Source organism: Papaver somniferum, chromosome 8 (genome assembly GCF_003573695.1).
Source record: "Papaver somniferum cultivar HN1 chromosome 8, ASM357369v1, whole genome shotgun sequence".
Lineage (NCBI taxonomy): Eukaryota > Viridiplantae > Streptophyta > Magnoliopsida > Ranunculales > Papaveraceae > Papaver > Papaver somniferum.
Window position 1 is genome coordinate 119923315 of NC_039365.1, and position 7096 is coordinate 119930410.

Genomic DNA, 7096 nt, shown 5'->3' on the forward strand with positions numbered 1-7096 from the left:
CCAAGAGCTGAGTATGAGAATTTTGGGGGAACTGTAATCTTTTCCAAGCTGAACTCGAAGCTTTGATCGATACTGTTAACATCAATAGGATCGGTTTCTTCTTAAATGGCGATTAGGATGTCCACTAACATATATAAAGCATAAAGTATTTTTTTGGTGATTAAGATATCCAATGTAAGTGTGTACACTCGGATCTGCACCCGTTCATTTATGGTAATTGAGATAACCATCCATTCATAATTGTTGCAAATAATACCAACAAACTTGAAAACCTAATATCTCAAGAGGAAACACATGGAAATTACAGGTTTGAATAAAAGTAACTTGTCGATTGCATTCCAAATTACAAATGCAGTTCAGTCATCATTAAAATAGATTGTCATTTTGTGCTAAAAAAAATTACATTAATTTTTTTTTTGAAATTCAAAAAGTTGATTCTGAGTTGGGAATCTTTCTTTCATATCCTTAAAAAGTGTTATATCTACATTAATTTTTGGAACCGCTAACAGTTTTAAAATACGAATATTGACTTTGTGCTTGTATCAATGTATGATTGACATGATTACACATTAGTAATACTTGAACTCATGGTAAAAAAAATTAATCGGTTGGGTTAATGTAATTTACGGCCAGTCATTTTACGGCCATTAAACGTCATCATTCTCTTCAATATTCTAGGTTTGAGAGACGTTATACTGTAATATGAAACCTATTGATAAAGAATGATAACTATACATTTATGGTTTAAACTAACATATGAAAAATGGCCAGCTTATAGCGTCACAAAAAAATAAAAATAAATAAATAAAATGTAAAACATTAAATCCTACAACATTCCCTTGGATATTAGTGATACGAAGCGTCCTTGAATCTTTCTTAGCGGTGAAAAATGATGCGCGTGTTGATATTGCATATATCATATGCCAAATATGCTTTTCCGTGAAAATTAATTATACAATCTTATTGTCTTAACTAAGCAGTGGAAGACTCGCATTAAATGAAATTGCATATCCAAACAAAAGAAATATCCCCCTCTAATATGATACATGTATAAGAGAGTTGCTCTTTATCAGCATATGCGTTTGAGACCTAGAAGTAAACAAGAGACCCAGTCTAAATATTCATGGTATGAAAACTTCCAAATGGAACTGATATTACACCTTAACCTAAGAGTACATAAGAGACCTAAAACATCCATAATTTTATAATTTGCTAGCATAAAATGAACATGACAATAAAATTGAATATTAAAATATTTTTTAAATCAACTTCTATAAAGTGTAAGATATTTGTACCGGCTTTGGTTACTTGGTATCTTCAATGAAATAAAAGAAGCTCAAGTATTAGATGATATCCACATAGTAAAAGATAGGTAATGGATCAAGTATTAGTCATGGTATCTTTAGATGAAAAATGTAGATGAGTTCATATGCACTAAGCTCTCTTAAACCAAGATAATCTTTAAAAAACTCGAAAATTTTGTCATCGCAATCACATATGTGCATATGAACCACATCTTATAGCAAAAATTAGACTTGTACCTTTCTGGAATACCAAAACTTCTTCATTTGCATAAATGATAAAATGCATGCAACGAAAATTTGTATAGTCCCGACACATATAAATATAGTGACGCATCCCACGGGAAAAAAATTGTATTATTATATTGCTCTCTAAACCACTTTCTCCATTGCTTAAAAATAATCTCTTGAAATCAGAAATTGAAAGATTATAGGTGAGTTTCAATAAGCCAGTTCCGCATTGCTTGTTTTGAGGCTTCTTAAATTTCAGTATTAGCAAGATGGTTGACTATGTATAAAGAATTTAAGATGATCTTTTAAAAGAATACCCATTTTTAGATGTCAACTGCATATAACCATTATTTGACTATGCATGAAGAATGTAAGATAAAATAAATACTCACTTTGTAAACCATCAAAAGGTTATAATTACGAAGAAATATAATTTCAAGTTTCACATGATACAAAAATTTTAAGATTAACATACACACATAATCAAGAAACTTTAATCCATTTGATACGAACATGTACATGACTCCAATCCAACAAAGAGTATGAACTCTCTAACAGAAGTAGCAATACAGTTAAAAAATGCTATTTACCGAACCAAGTTAAGTGCATAACAATGGAACCATCGTTTTCTTTGTCATTTATTTTCACTCCATGTAAATCCTCTGATTTGGGCCCGAAGAAGTCAAAGTCTAATTAAACAATTTCATGTCTAGAGAAAAATAAAAAATTTAGTGTAAAAAATTAGAAATTAAATGGTATGGTATTAAAAAGATCTAACATAAGAATAAAAATGAATAGATAGCAATCATATTTAATCAGTATCTTTTAACTGCAAATGCAAAAAAAAAATTGAGATAACAAAATACAATATTAATGAAAAGTAACAAAGAGAAATTAAACTGCATAAATGACACAAATATTAGGCGCGAGGCACCGTTAATCCATTGATGTTAAACAAAAAATTAAAGAGAAAAGCTAAGAAAAATTATCTCAATCAAGCAAAACAACAAAGAATCATACCTTGAGAATAGAGTTGTGCAAAAGATGAAAATATAACAAAAAATAACAAAAAATAAAGAGAAAAGCTAACAAAAAATTCTCTAGAGAAATTAACACAAATATTAGGTGTGAGGCACCATGAATCCATTGATGTTAAACAAAACAATTAAAGAGAAAAGCTAACAAAAATTATCTCAATCAAGCAAATTAACAGAGAATCATACCTTGGAAAAATAGAATTGTGCGAAGGATGAAAAGCTAACACAAATTAAAGAGAAAAACTAACAAAAATTATCTCAATCAACCAAAACAAAAGAGAATCATACCTTGAGAATAGAGTTGTGCAAAGGATGAATAGAGTTGTTAATTTCGAATAAAAGAAACGGTTTGACATTAAATGGGAAGAATAACTCCCAAATAAATGACATTAAAAATCTAAATTCATTTTCTTAAGTAAAATTAATATGTGAATTAATCTGGACCTTTCTTTATATGCCTAAAATGTGGATTAAAAATCTTAAATATTTGGCTCAATCTGGACCATTCTTTATATGTCAGAAATGTAATTGAATATGTATCTCAATCTGGGCCATCCTTTATGTATCCAAACTGTAGATCTCTTATTCTTTTTTTTTTTTTTTTGCGCTGATGAATCCAAGATTGAAACATTTATGGAACTGGAATCAAACAACATATAAAGAATTACTAAAGATTTTACATCGTTAATTGCAACCTCATTTCATAGTTTAGACCAATGTAGTCAATATCGGCCGTATCGGCCGATATATCGGGGATATTTCGGATATCGTCCCAAAACGATACGATAAGAAGGATATCGGGGATACGATATTCGACCGATAATATCGGCCGTTTCGGTCAAATATCGGCCGCATCGGTCGATACGAAATTTTCCTACATTTCCTGATATGAGACGGTATTGGTCGTTTTCTATAAAGTTTAAGGGTAATTTTGACGAAGAAAGTCTTCCGGGTGGTAGTAGAGGTGCATGTAGCTCTCGAAGCAAGTCTACTAAAGTTACTCTTTTGTTTTTTTGATAAAATTGATGTTATCTATTATATCTTATCCGAAAATGTGTGGAGAAATGTTTAATATAAAATTATAGTCTCTAAATCTATGACCGATATTTCAACGATAATATCCCCGATATAAAATCGTACCAGTGTATCGGTCCCGGCCGAGATGAACCGATATCCGATATTAACTACATTGGTTTAGACATAAGAAGCGAAGAGATGTTGAAACATAAGATATAGTAAGAGTTTAAATGCCAATAATTTTTGTTACGGCTGCCATAATTGTCAATTTTGTTACAGCTGCCATAGTCACTTCAACCTCTGAATTTCCCGAAGAGCCTCTTTCTTCAAGCTCCTTTCATCATCATCTAGTATTTTGTGATGCCTGTTTACCAAATGACAGAAAAACAACCACTAATTTGTTCAATTGGTTAAAACTAAAAGAACTATTTCTTTGTTGTCTAACCACAAAATGACATTTTTTCTTTTTGTTCTGCTTCTCGAGCAGAACCAAAAAAGAAAATCATTTTTTTATGTTTTCGTTTTTTAGTTTGACCGACCAAATTAAGGTGCAGATAATGCAAATAAAAACCTAAAGCATTGTCTTGTTTCTGTATAATGAATTGGATAATCTTGCGGGAAGCAATGCTCGCAGTCTTTAAAACACATAATAACATTCAGTGAGCAACATTTATACCATAGTAAACTCTGACCACAACGGAAAAATTCCCCTACGGCACACTTGGTAAAAGACTGCATGCATTTCGTTGGTTTGAGAAGGTTAGCAACAGTTGGTGGATTTGGACTCGTCTCAGGTGGGTATGAAGTTAGGATGTTTATGCCACTAATATCTACTTTAATTGGACCATTACATAACATGAATGTAACCTTTCATCCCCAATTTGTTTCCCACGAGATTTTTAAGATCCAGTAATCGACCCCATTTTCAAACCCTTACCCCGCAGTCAACATAGCATGGTCCAAGTGCATTCAACATGATCTGCTGAAGCTCCCCTGATAAATAAGCATCAAATATTTTAGCCTTCAAATTAGGTCGTATTTGCTCGTTGTATTATAAGGTATTATAACCACATAAAATGATAAATATTTCTCAAGTACTCACCTTCAGTAGATACAGTTGGAATGCCGCATCACTGGCGCATATACCCACACTCACAGGTTGAGTTACAACATCTTTAAGTAATCCTTTGCCGTTTCTGGTATGTCGGCATAACCATCAATGGTTAACAGACATTTTCTTAACTATAAAAACATATATCCATCAAGAACTCAGGCTAAATGAATTGGAAATAATAGTTTGGAAAAGCTAAGAGCTATGTCATACCTTTTTCTGATCGCAGGTTCTGTATGTCTCCAGTTTGATATGAATAATCTCCCCTGGTGTCGTTCCTCCATTCTTCATGACCCATTTATATATGTAATCCACGTGTCCACTATTATACGACTTGTCACAATCAACTACCACATATTAAAAGAGTAACAAATCAGAGTGTTACCGAGTTTTACCAACACTTTGAGTATTTCTGAGTGTACCCTACTACATTTTAAAAGAGTAATACTTATCAATCCAAGAGATGTGCACAAAAAATTGCAAAACAACAGATCTTGTTCGCAGATTCGTTTGTTTCAAATTCTGAAGCATCAAGCTGAAAAAACAGGTTCTAGGACAGTTGTATTGAATCTAATTTTTTTCCCCAAAGTTCCAAATTTGGTAGATGCATCAGCCGACTAAAAATCATTAACGAACTCGGTCCTGTCCTGTGAGAACTTATGCTTAACAAAGTAACCAAATGAAAAATCTTAAAAAACTGACCGCACAACTTCAAATTTAGCGCTTGTAAGCAAGCCCGAGGTTACAATTCCAAAAATTGGAATACATAACGGTGAATCTAAGATTGAATCCCTATGTATAATAGAAATGGGTTCCTAACGATGAATTCAAACATCGCCTTCACTTTTCTGTCAGTTTTCTTTAAAAATAAACATAAAACTTTATCAACTATCATTCATATAATAACCATGGAAAGTGGTATACTTTACCATTGAAACATTCAACAATGGTATGAGAGACTGCTATAAAATGCTCTATAACTTCTACTAAAAGTTTTAGGTTTGATTTCTAAAATGATGCACTTTGAGAAGGACGGGGTCCAAACATTCGATGTGATATAGTTCCATATATTTGGAGAAACTGGATAACTTTAAAACTGGAATGCTCTGTAAATTCTACTAAGAGATAATTTTCCCTTGGAAAGATGAAAGATTACCTTCATAAAGCGAAGAATAATTTCAGGAGGACGACACCAGGGCCTTCCACGGATCCCTCCTTGGTTGAATACCAAGCATCCAATCGAGATATCTCAATTATAGTTGCAGATTGAAATTGTAGTTCACCTGCTTCAATTATTTTACACAACAGTTATGATAAATAAGGAAGGATTAACGCTTAATTAACTTCCAAATAAGTAATATATCAAATAAAAGGGAAAAAATGAAGCACCCTCTAATGCAAATATATATAAAGCCGTCACTAATAGATTTAATATTATAAACGAACATTAAATCCAATGAAAAAGATAATGACTCACTACAAATAGCTCAATATACACGAACTACACAAACACAGTTTAGCTTTACCTTATCAAGTTATCCATAGATAGTATTTCAAGCTCTCCCTGTATAGCTTCACTCAGGAAGCAGAAGGGTAAGCATGAGAAATTAAATGCACGGTATGCTCAATCAAATCAATATTTTGGGGAAAAAAACATTAAATCGAATCAAACAGAATCACTTAAAAGTTCAACGGAGAAAAGAAACCCCTAATCTGAATTAACCAAAATCGAGTGTAAGTAAGAAAACCCTATGATTAACCTTTTCTTCCTCCTTATCTTGGTGCGTTATTCCATGAATGAGATTATGAATCAATAAATGATATCTAGTATCTTCAATAGAATATAAGAAGCTCGAGTATTATTAGATGATATCTACGAAGTGATTGGTATGTGAAGGATCATGTATTAGATGGTATCTTTAGACGCAAGATCTATATGGGTTCCTAAGCAATAAGCTCTCCAATATAATATTAAGAAAACTCGAGAACTTGGTCATAGCAATCAAAGATGTGCAAATGAGCTTATTGGATGAGCTTATCAATTCAGAATTATTAGAAGACAACAATTAGACTTGTACCTTCCCATAATACCAAAACCCCTTCATCCGCGCCAATGACAAAATGCATGAAATGGAAATTTGTAGTCCCGACCTACAGGTATATATCTTATCTAGCGTTGGCGTTATAAAGACCATTGAGAGATGTGGTCTCCATCGTTCGCTAGAGAGTCTATCGTGTATGACTGCGAGGTATATTTGACACTTAGCTAGGCAATTACATTTGCCACCTTGCCATACCCATAATGGGTGCAAAAGTGCCAAACTGAGTGTTTTGACTGATGCATAGAAATAAGCCCTAAAAACCTCTCATTTTTCTTTCATTGCGAAATACTCTGTATT

The 7096-nt window shown here is 32.6% G+C and overlaps 1 long non-coding RNA gene across 7 annotated transcripts; it reads right to left on the minus strand.

Annotated features, from left to right (window-relative positions):
- Positions 1 to 3802: 3802 nt before the first annotated feature.
- On the minus strand, positions 3803 to 6874 carry LOC113302796. 7 transcript variants are annotated; one of them, XR_003337096.1, is made up of 6 exons: positions 6776 to 6793; positions 6224 to 6269; positions 5854 to 5980; positions 4911 to 5044; positions 4689 to 4828; positions 3803 to 4579 (listed from the first exon to the last, which is right to left on the minus strand). It is a non-coding gene; the product is annotated as an uncharacterized LOC113302796 (long non-coding RNA). The 7 variants fall into 7 exon arrangements; XR_003337095.1 differs by lacking the exon at positions 6776 to 6793 and adding an exon at positions 6458 to 6767; XR_003337098.1 differs by lacking the exon at positions 6224 to 6269 and having other exon boundaries at positions 6776 to 6874.
- Between the last annotated feature and the right edge of the window lie 222 nt (positions 6875 to 7096).